General features: G+C 35.2%; 1 long non-coding RNA gene across 1 annotated transcript; it reads left to right on the top strand.

Annotated features, from left to right (window-relative positions):
- Positions 1 to 596: 596 nt before the first annotated feature.
- Positions 597 to 1,398, top strand: LOC132601458 (uncharacterized). The gene is made up of 2 exons (XR_009567559.1): positions 597 to 755; positions 1,131 to 1,398. It is a non-coding gene; the product is annotated as an uncharacterized LOC132601458 (long non-coding RNA).
- The last annotated feature ends 10,846 nt before the right edge of the window (positions 1,399 to 12,244 follow it).

Here is a 12,244-nt window from a genome sequence, read left to right as displayed (position 1 = left end):
ATTTATATAAAAACCGTATTTAATGGATTAGGTGGTATGTATGTTGGTTCGCCTATTAGGATTTAGATGGCTGCCGGTCATGGCAGGTTGGGTTGTGACAATAATTGTTCTTGCACTGTGACTTCAGTTCTTGGGATTGTATTATGACTTAGTATTTTTTCGCACGTTTAGTATTTATGTTATGACTTAAACTTATTACTGATTGTTGTTTATATTTTATGTTGAATCGAAATTTGATTAAGTAATTGGAATTAAGGGGATGGTACACCCACTGGGGGGGGGGGGGGGGGCGTTGTTAGTGTAGTTGCCGTCACGACTGTGATATTTGGGTCATGACAACTTGAGGGTTATATTTTTACACATTGTACATTGAAATTCATTATGCTATTCATCTTTGACTTTTTCTTTATTTCCTTTTCTTTATTTTGGTATGATTTTTATTGATTATATTTAGATCATAACTAAATCTTTCTACATCACTACTAGGAAAGTAGTTGTATCTTATTATAGAAACCAAATTAATTTATAACTTCATAAAACAATTGTTAATAAGTTACATGCCAATCTTCTCAAACTTGTTTTAGATTTCAATAAACTCAAATTAGAGCATCCTAAAAACTATATATAGCAAGCTAGGGAATAGATATTTTACAAGTTAGAATCATCACAGATTTATCGCACACTTTTCAAAACAACAATGAGAAAGACATGCATCACTTTGCTCTCCATGGCTTTGATGATGTTTATTACAATAGGTATATCTCCTTATTTTTTTTAATATCTTATTAAAATGAAAATTCTAATATTGCAGATATTGTTTTATGTCTAAAGACACAATTCAGTTCTTAAAACAACAATGTTTCATAATATGAATTGATAATGTTGTAGATTCTGAAATATAAATTTATGTTCACTCAAATATTATTCCTAAATATCTTTGATTTCAAGGAATTCCTTAGTAAAAGACATATCAAATCCTATTTTAATTATTTCAATATATAATCTATCAAATGGTAGCAAAACTATTTCTATATTTAATACCAACTATTTTTATGTTAAATTTTATCTATTTTTAGTTATAATTGTACTACTTTAGAATGAAAATTTGACTTCTATTTATTTATTTATAGGCTTGCAGAGTGTACAAGCTTCATTTTTGATAGGTGAACCATGCACAACAGTTGCGGATTGCCGCCATTCTTGTCAACATGGCATGATCTACTATTGCGCCAATGGATACTGCCATTGTGATATGAAGGAGGAGGCTATCGGCAAAAGTGCTGCAAGAGTTTTTAGAAAACTTGTATAAATTAATATGACATTGTGATTGTACACAAGAACAACTATTTATCACAATATCCTTTCGTTGGCGGAAATAATGAAGACTTCAAGTATTAATTGAGAATCTTGTCCCTTTTTTGATATATTTTATTAGCACGAAAAGATGGTACTTCCTTTTTTCATAACTAGATGTTACTTCTTTTATTTTATTTGTTATCATGACTTAAATTCTTATATTATATTCATACACTCTTTATATATAGTAAATAAGCATTGATATAGTCACTCAAAAATCCAAAATGAAATAAATATTGGATTATGTATAAAACTAAAAATAAATCAAGGTAAAAATGGACCTCCTATATTAATCAAAGACTAGTTCTTCATCTATCACGATCCTAAATTTGAAGGATCCGGATCGGCACTTGGCAATCCTGCTGAGGAACTATTCTTTTAAGCATGTCATAATGATTCCAAGCTGTCACGACCCAATTTCACTAAGTCATGCTGGCACCTACCTTTTCCTCCTCCGTAGACGAACCCTCATCCTAACCATTCATAAAACATAAGTAAGCGAAATAAAATCGAATAACGTAAGTCTCACAATAATAATATAAATAAATGCAGAAGTAATGAGAATTCAAACCCGGTATCTGGTGTAGTCTTACAAGAGCTCTACTAAACACTACAAGTCTGAATAGGACAATAAGTCTCAAATGATGTCCCGAAATAGAAATAAGACATAACTAGTAAGAGGATTCTTTGGGCTGCGGTCGTCATTACGCTCACCCTGAATAGACTCGACGGAAAACTCAAAAATTAGCCACGAGGAGATGAAGCGAAACCTGATGAGTACTCTAGATCCATAAAAGAAAGCAACAAGTGTAGGTCAGTACAAACAAGTACTGGTAGGTATCATTGGCCGACTAAGGCCAGCTAACATATATGAAGGCAATAAAGTAAGATAAACACGTAAACAGTAAGGTACAAGTCATCACTAAACAAGTATCCATAATACGAATCACAGCCTATGTTATAGAATCGAAACCCAATTGTGCCAAATCTCAGTATATCAACTCCGAATCTATCAATCACAATACATATCACGCATCTAAGCCATTTTGTGCCAAGTCTCAGTATATCGACTCTGAATCCATCAATGTCAATACACATCACACATCTAAGCCCAATTGTTTCAAATCTCAGTATATCAACTCTGAATCCGTCAACCACAATACATATCATAATCAACCAAGAGAGAGGATAAGATGCAATGCAAGATGTAAATGATATGTATGCAATGCATATGCTCGTACACATGTACTCCGACGACGGAACGTCACGTCTCGGTAGCACAACCTATGTGAGACCTGCGAAGTCTGTGTACCAGTCACTCCGCACACAGTCCAGAGATGACTCACTATCCGACCAACACGCCTCATATAAGTCACTCCGTACACAACCCAAAGATGACTCAATATAAAATATGTCTCAGAAGAATATCGGTCACTCCACACAGCCCAAAGATGACTCATATCAGTCACTCCGTACATAGCCCAGAAATGACTCGTATCAAATAGGTCTCATATCAGTCGCTCCGCATACAACCCAGAGATGACTCAGTATCCAATGCAATAATGTATGAAGTATGAATGCAATGCAAGTGAAATATCAATGGATCAATCAATCCCAAATCGTGCCACGCATGGGCACACAAGTAATATCATCAATAAGGAAACAAAATAAGCCATAACAGAGTCAATGCTCTCATCTCAATAGTAACAATAAAAAAAGTGCCACAATATGGGCATACAACTAATATCATTAATAAGGCTACACCATAAGCCACAACAGATTCAGAACTCTCATATCAATATCAACAGGTATGGTGCCATAATATCATAATCATGATATATAACTAACCATCAATACCTAATATCTAAACGTGGTGATCAGCCAACAAGTACATAGAATAAATAGGTCAACAATGCAATGGGGTAGCTAGCTCCCAAAATCATACAACAAGGCCTAACCTAAAGTAATATCCAACCCAAACTTCATACCCGAAGGTTTACATGCATTCACCGACAAGATCATCAAAGCATACGCTTCACTAATCGAAGTCTCACCATAAGGTAAGCCGCACCATACTTGGAAAGCTGAACAACAAATCTCCAATAGTCAAACCGTGGTCTTTCCCTTCCTTTGTGCCTCGTGATAATGAAAGTCTAAATACATACAAATGGGACAATCTTGACCTGATGTTGACCGTGGTCAACTCCAAATAATACCAAAAGGAGTTTCTCAACAAACCACCCAAATCATACCCGAACCTCTCGGGAACCGAACCAATAACTCAACAAAGTCATAAATGACATTTTGGACCTAATGGATTTTCACAATTCGATTACAGGCACGATTACCAAAAAGTCAACGTTTGGTCAAACTTCGCAAACTTAAGCCTTCAAAATTCCAAAACATAGATTTTCTTCTTCGATTCTCATTTGATCACCTCAGGAATGGAGTCACCCATCCCCACGAGTTGTAAACATCCCAACAAAGCTAACAGAAACAAAAAATCTTGGATCTAGGTCTAATTTCTTCCCACGATTATCTTTTCACCGTAAATAGACATATTAAACATTAACCGACATAATTGTCAAAAACGAACCAGATGATCTCTAAAATTAGCCCATCAATTTCCACAAATCATAACTAATATTTCAAATCTAACGGAATCTTCAGATTGAAAATCGGAGTACGTTTTCCGGAAGTAAACAATTTATCCAAATAATTAAATTCTGGAATTTCCAAAGTGAAACCTTATCTCGAAGTGAACCAAATGATATTCGTTTGAATTCAAATTTGGCTAGCAAGTCACAATAATTATAACGGAGCTTCTAGAATAGACGACACGTATACTAGAGCGCCGGTTCTCAGAACGACCGATCGGGTCGTTACAAAAGCATATAATAGAACCGAATCATAAGGATATCCTAAATAAGATAACCAAATAATGTCATAGTATGAGTACATAACTGAAATAATAATTCTAAACTCGAAAAATTAAGTCAGTGGAACATCGAAGCCATAAGAGGAAATCATAAAATCAAAGTCGCAAGGGTCATTCATGCAAAACAATCCTGCGAAGTTCACTCACACAAAAAAATGTCATGAGGGCAATTCATACAAAACAAAGCTGTTAGGGCCATTCATACAATCAAAGATACGAAGGCCATTCATACAAACAATGCCGCAAGAAAAATTCATACAAAATAATGCCACGAGGGCCCTTTACGCAAAATAAAGCCCTGAGGACCATTCATACAAAATAATATGGCAAGGTACATTAATACAAAACAAAGCGTCAAGGGCCATTCTTGCAATCAAAGCCACGAGGTCCATTCATGCAAACAATGTTGTGATGGTCATTCATTCAATCAATCTTATGAGGGCCATTGATATAAACGATGTCATGAGATCCATTTATACAAACAATGTCGCGAGGGCCATTCATACAAACAATACCACCAGAGTCATTCATACAAACAATATCACTAGCGTCAGTCATACGAACAATATTGTGACGGTCATTCATATAAAAGAACCCCGCAAAGGTTATACAAACAAACTAATGCCACAAGGGATGTATAATCCAATAAAGGCCTCAAGGGCCATACAACTGAACATACGCCGTGAGGAACAGAGAATCAAACAAACCCCACAATAACTATACAATCAAACAATGTTGTAAGGGCTATGCAATTGAACAAATAGTCAAAATAGACATATCATGACTCATCCCAGAGGATCGAGTATGCACCCACGCTTACCCCTAGTGGCCGAACCCTTCCCCTTACCAACATTCATTTTAAACATACGAAAATGAAATAGAAATATTTAAGCAGTCTTAGCATATATAAGATAGAATAAGTGCCGAATAAGAACTATATAAACCCCAACATCTAATCTAAATACAGTACAAGAGCTACTAATAATACTCAACAAGTCTGGAGTAGATATAAATCTCATAGTATGAATATTGTCTCAGAAGGCAAGAGAAGAAAAGTAACAAAAGCGGAATCTCCAGGCTGCGGAATATATTAAGTAGCTCACCCTGCAAACTCAGCAAACAGGCATCAGGATCACTCGCGAGCTCCGAAATTAGAGTCTGTGCCGAATTCTGCACTCAAAAAAGAGTACAGCAAGGTAGTATCAATACAACCAACTAGTACTAGTAGGTATCATAGGCCGACACAAATTAGTTTTCATATATGAAGAAAGTAATCAACTAAATGCATATACGATGCAATGCACTGGCCAATTGTCCATACCATGCACACATGCTAAGGACGGAAACCTTCACGTCTCAATAGTCATGACCCATGAGGGTCCCACGTAGTCCAGTTACACCCTCATTCCGGCAAGAAACCTCGGGCAGCAAGTATATAACACACTCTGCACCTGTAACAACCTCAGATCACAGATTCTTATCTCTCTTTACCCGATCCGAGAAAGTCCTCGGATGTTCCACTTTCTCGCTTATCATCATTTAGTACCAAGTCACAGTTCATATCAATGTATCATATGAAAGGAGGATGTATGCCATGCATGATATCTCAAACAACAGTAAATCATAATCAAGATCTCATTCGTGTCTTATCATAAGTACACATTACGATTCAAGCCTAATCTCATTTTTCTTCCTAGATCTTTCCTATGATCAATGACATAACAAGAGAGACATAAATGCATACGCAAGTCACAATATAGCAAATAAGGTGACAAGCCCACAAATAACAACAAAACCAACCTAATAGTATTTCCCCACCACACCATACCCGAAGGCCTAACATATGTTCCCTGTCAATATCTAACTCCTATATATGCTTCACTAATTGGAGTCTCCTCGAAAAGTAAACCGTAACCTACCTTGATGCCGAGCAGGTGCTATGAACTATCCAACTCGAGCCTTGCCCTTTTGAAGAGCTTCTAAATGTTTGAAGTCTATTCAACAAGGTAATCTACATTAGAAATGGAGACTAATTATACCCAAAATGCTATAATACTATTCAAATCGAAAACAACCCTTTTAAACAGGGAACCGGGCCCATAAGAGCAAAATAGGAATTTTAAGTAAAAATTGGTTAATCAACACTTAGGAAGTTCCATACTATCCCTTAATTACTAATTAAACTCAGTTAATCATCACTTTCAACATTAGATTAAAAACCCCCAAATTAGAGAGGAACCATAATTTCCATGACTTTGATTCTTGAAATAAAAGGAAGATTTAAGCCTAGGAACTAATTACCCAATGATTAGATGGTATAAATCAGTAAATTCACCAATAAAGCCCAATCAGATTGAAAGAGATTTATAATCATCATCCTAGGGCTCATGAACCTATTTCCCCCAATTAGCTCATTAATACTACCATAGATTACATTTTTAAACATAAGTTAATTAAAAAAAAAAGGTATTAGGAACTTACCCAAGGAATAATTCACCCCAAAGCTCAACAAATTGCTCACACATACACGCTCTAAGAGTAGAATTTGAGAATAGACCTAAGCTCAACAAATGGTTCAAAATAGGGAAACCTAAGCTCACTGATTTAGCTATATCTGCATCCGCGGACACCTTGTCCGCAGTTGTCGACTCGCTTATGAGCACAAAGGACCCACAGAAGTGGAGTCACTTGACACCTCATATTCTCGCATCTTCTGGCAAAGTCGCATTGGCGTACACGCAGAAGCGGAAACACTCCCGCAGAAGTGGGACATCAGAAATTCTAGTTTTCACCAAGTTCCACCCAAAATCTCGACATTCATCCGAGACCTCATGGTTACAAACAAAACATGCAGACACCTGTAAAAACGTGCCACGAACTTAACCGTGGCCTCACAATTCCCAACGGACGTCGCCTTGACTCGGTCAACCCCCAAATAGCCAAAATATGGCATCCAACCAAGGGTACAAAACACTCCTAGCTGTCTCGAGAACTAAATAAAATGTCCCACCAAATCAGAATCAACCCTCCGGACCTCATGGAATAGACGAAATTTCTAAAAAATTAAATATTGGTCAAACCTCCTTAACTTTAAGGTTCCAAATTCCACAAATCTTACCAGGACTCACCCGATGATCTCGAAAACCATGTCGCCAATTTCTGCGGGTAAAAAATAGTCTAACTGAACTCGGGGAAGGGTCAATAATGGTAAAAGGATAAAAACACATAACGAACAAATGGGTCATTACATCAGATATCAGTTAAATAACCGCTCGTCCTGGAACGGAGAAGGAAGGAAACGAATTCATGTTGTCGTTAATTGAGAAATTAATGAAGACTTGGAAGACTTGCGGTGTAGGAGCTTAACCTAAAGCTTTGCTTGATTATGTGATATTTGTAACTCTTGATGTTTATTGTTTGTCTAGATGTTGACTTGTTGATTCTGTAATTTCATATGCGTGAACTAATCTTAGTCAGCCTGTGATGCTTACCGTTGCATGTGTGTATTGATACTACACTTGCTGCACTTTTGCTAAGGGCAGAGTTTGAGAAAGGACCATCATTGAGACCCCGCTTCTAGCCTTAAGGCTATTACTGCTGAGATTCTGAGGGTGAGCTACCTGCCTGTCTGCAGTCCTGAAGTCCATCTTATTATTGTCTATAACTCATTTCTCTAGACTATGATTTCATGTATTCAGACTTATGTACAACTCTTAGACATCATATTGGATAGTCGTTCTTGTACTGTGACTTTAGTTCTTGGGGATGTATTATGACTTAGTATTTTTTCGCACATTTAGTATTTGTGTTATGACTTAGACTTATTAATGATTGTTCTTGTTATTTATGCTGAATCATAATTTTATTAAGTAATTGGAATTAAGGCGATTGTAGACCCACCGGGGGGGGGGGGGTATAGTGTGGGTACCATCACGCCTGTGATATTTGGATCGTGACAACTTGAGGGTTATATTTTTACACATTGTACATTGAAATTCATTATGCTATACATTTGACGTTTTCTTTACTTTGGTAAGATTTTTATTGATTATATTTAGATCATAACTAAATCTTTCTACATCACTACTAGGAAAGTTGTTGTATCTTATTATAGAAACCCAATTAATTTATAACATCATAAAATAATTGTTAATAATTTACTTGCCAATCTTCTAAAAATTATTTTAGATTTTAATAACCTCAAATAAGAGCATCCTAAAAACTATATATAGCAAGCAAGGGAATAGATATTTACAAGATAGAATCGTCATTGATTTATCGCACACTTTTTAAAACAGCAATGAGAAAGACATTCATCACTTTGCTCTCCTTGGCTTTCATGATGCTTATTAAAACAGGTATATCTCCTTATTTTTTTAATATCTTAATAAAATGAAAACTCTATTATTGCAGATATTGTTTTATGTCTAAAGACACAAGTCAGTTCTTAAAATAACCATATTTCGTAATATGAATTGATAATGTTGGAGATTCTGAAATATAAATTCATGTTCACACAATATTATTCCTAAAAACCTTTAATTTCAAAGACTTCCTTAATAGGAGGCATATCAAAATCCTATTTTAATTATTTCAATATATAATCTATCAAATGGTAGCAAAACTATTTCTATATTCAATAACAACTATCTTTATGTTAAATTTTATCTATTTTTAGTTATAATTATACTACTTTAGAATGAAAATTTGACTTCTATTTATTTATTTATAAGCTTGCAGAGTGTACAAGCTTCAGTTTTGATAGGTGAACCATGCACAACAGTTGCGGATTGCCACCAATCTTGTCAACATGGCATGATCTACTATTGCGCCAATGGATACTGCCATTGTGATATGAAGGAGGAGGCTATCGGCAAAAGTGCAGCTGGTGTTTTTAGAAAACTTGTATAAATTAATATGACATTGTGATTGTACACAAGAACAACTATTTATCACAATATCCTTTCATTAGTGGAAATAATGAAGACTTCAAATATTAATTGAGAATCTTGTCCATTTTTTTTTATTAGCTTGAAAATATGTAACTTCCTTTTTTCGTAACTAGATGTTACTTCTTTTATTTTATTTGTTATAAAGACTTAAATTCTTATGTCATATTCATACACTCTTTCTATATAGTAAATAAGCATTGATAAAGTCACTAAAAAATCCAAAATGCCTCATATCAGTCACTGCACACACAACCCAGAGATGACTCAATATAAAATATGTCTCAGAAGAATATCGGTCACTTCGTACATAGCCCAGAGACGACTCGTATCAAATATGTTTCATATCAGTCACTCTGCACATAGCCTCGAAATGACTCGTATCTAGTAGGTGTCATATCAGTCACTTCGGACACATCCCAGAGATGACTCAGTATCTAATGCAATAATGTATGAAGTTTGAATGCAATGCAAGAGTAATATCAACGTATCAATCAATCCGAAATCGTGCCACGCATGGGCACAGAAGTAATATCATCAATAAGGCGACAAAATAAGCCACAATAGAGCCACTGCTCTCATCTAAATAGTAAAAATAATATGGTGCCACAGTATGGGCATACAAGTAGTATCATCAATAAGGCCACACCATAAGCCACAACAGGTTCAGAACTCTCATATCAATATCAACAAGTAAGGTGCCATAATATCATAATCATGATATATAAATAACCATCAATACCCAATATCTCAATGTGGTGACGAGCCAACAAGTATATAGAACAAATAAGTAAACAACGCAACGGGGTGGCTAGCCCCCAAATCATACAATAAGGCCCAACCTAAGGCAATATCAAACCCAAACTTCATACTCGAAGGTTCACATGCATTCTTCGACAATATCATCTAAGCATATGCTTCGCTAATCGAAGTCTCACCATAAGGTAAGCCATAACTTACCTGGAAAGCCAAAAAATAATATCCAATAGTCAAACCTTGATCTTGCCCTTCGTTTGTGCCTCATGATAATAAAAGTCTAATCATATTCAGATATGAAATTAGAATCAAGAAGAAAATACCCAAATAACCATATTCCTAATCAAGTCCCAGACCCTAACTTATGGAATGGGAAAAATGAGGGAATTCGAAGGATACCCACAGTAGTCTTAGAAAAATTTCGGATACAAAAAGTTAGTTCAAAAACCCATTCCCAACCTCAAGGGGCAAAATGGCCATTTCATAAGAAAATTAGGTTCAATAAGGTATTATTATTAACCTAGGACGTCATACGAATCCAATGGTACCAATTTTGACATACTTTATATCCGAACCCAAAAAGTCTCCAAAAATGGGAATTCAAGCCACGAATGGCAAAATCAAAATTTTAGTTCAAAATCATTTTACCCATTATTTATGGAGCCGATATACAAAGAAATGACTGAAATCCATCCAATAATTCATGTTTAATTGAAAAAAAACCAAGTTCAAGCCTAGGGTTTCAAATCCCCAATTTACCTCTCTTAATTCAAGAATCTTAGCATGAAAAATCCTAGTAAACGGTGGAATAATCATAAAAGGTGTTTGGAATCTTATCCAAATGATAATTCTTGAAAGATTCTCTTCAAGTCTCCCAAAATCGACCTTCTAAGATTATGAGAAACCCCAAGCAAATAATAATAATGAAAACGCCCAGCTGTCCGACATATATCTGGTGCTAGAACGATCACAAAGATAACTTTTGATAACTCCAATAGATTCCTGGCAAAATTTCACTTAAGTTAGGCTTTTGAATCACCTCATTTGGCCTTGCAATAAGTGTGATATGGTGGTTTCAATTTTTGGAAGAAGACAGAAATTTAAAGGACGATCTTAGTAGCAACTTCGTAATTTTCGGATTAGTTAATTTTTAAAATTCTTTTCTTTCCGTTTGTGGCTGAGCTCGAGGTGAAAGGAGCATAAAGGGTCTCCAATTTCAAACTCGACCAAGGCTGTGCGTAGAAAAGGTAATCTTCTATCCTTTTTGCTCTATTTTAGTTTTCGTTTGCTTAATCATGTGTTAGGTATTATGTTAGTCTGTTTTGTTTAGTTTAGTATTACATAGTTAGTATAATGTTGTGTAGGGTTAAGTACGTCATTAGTTAGATATGCATCATATAAGTGTGATTAGTAGTGAATAGCTCTTATGTTAGATAATAGATGTTGAAACCATCGCTAGTATCATTGTTGGATGATATGGTTACCATGTGATAATAGATGATCTATATTGGGACTATTTGTTTTTGCTTTAAAAAAAACTAGGGGATTGTTCTATATGTGTATATGCTTTGAACCATAATTAAGCTGCGTCGATCCCATTTTATCTAAGTTATAACTGCTTGAATAAATGATACCATGTTGAGACTGTTCATGCTAAGTCTAAAACTATTATGTTCCATATATCCTTTTGTTGATTGACTAAATAATGAGGGAACTTCTCTAACCTTTATCTAGGGTCATATTGGCTTGATTTAGTTTGTTTGTCTCTGGCCATTTATCTAAGGACATAAACAAAGAAGCTCTTGAATTGTTGAAGTTCTGTCTCTATGTGTTGGAGTTCATAAATCTGAAATGAGTTTTAATATTCTAAAGGTTGTTGTAGTGTGATGTGGTGTATAAATTGTTGTGAGTCTATAGTTTTGCCACTGTTAGAAGTTAATGATCATGTACAAGTTCCTTTCTATATTAAAGTTGTTTCCCTTGTGTTATGGTTAAAAATTTTTGTTAAAAAGGATTCCAACTAAATGGTGAGTTAGACCTTAATCCATGATCCACTTTATTCTTCACTCCTTGCTTGGATTCTATTAAAATGAGTACACTAGTTTAACCAAGGCAGTTTGGTTCCCCTATTTTTTCATATATTTGTGCTTGGCATTCTTGTTTCATCTCTTTCTTTAAAAAAGGAGAAAATTAGGTTTTTAGTCTCATCTAAGAGGTTTTGTTTGTTTTCATGAACTATCTACAC

The sequence above is a fragment of the Lycium barbarum genome, chromosome 1 (assembly GCF_019175385.1).
Source record: "Lycium barbarum isolate Lr01 chromosome 1, ASM1917538v2, whole genome shotgun sequence".
Lineage (NCBI taxonomy): Eukaryota > Viridiplantae > Streptophyta > Magnoliopsida > Solanales > Solanaceae > Lycium > Lycium barbarum.
Note: the sequence above shows the minus strand (reverse complement) of the source record. Positions and strands in the feature narration are given on the sequence as shown.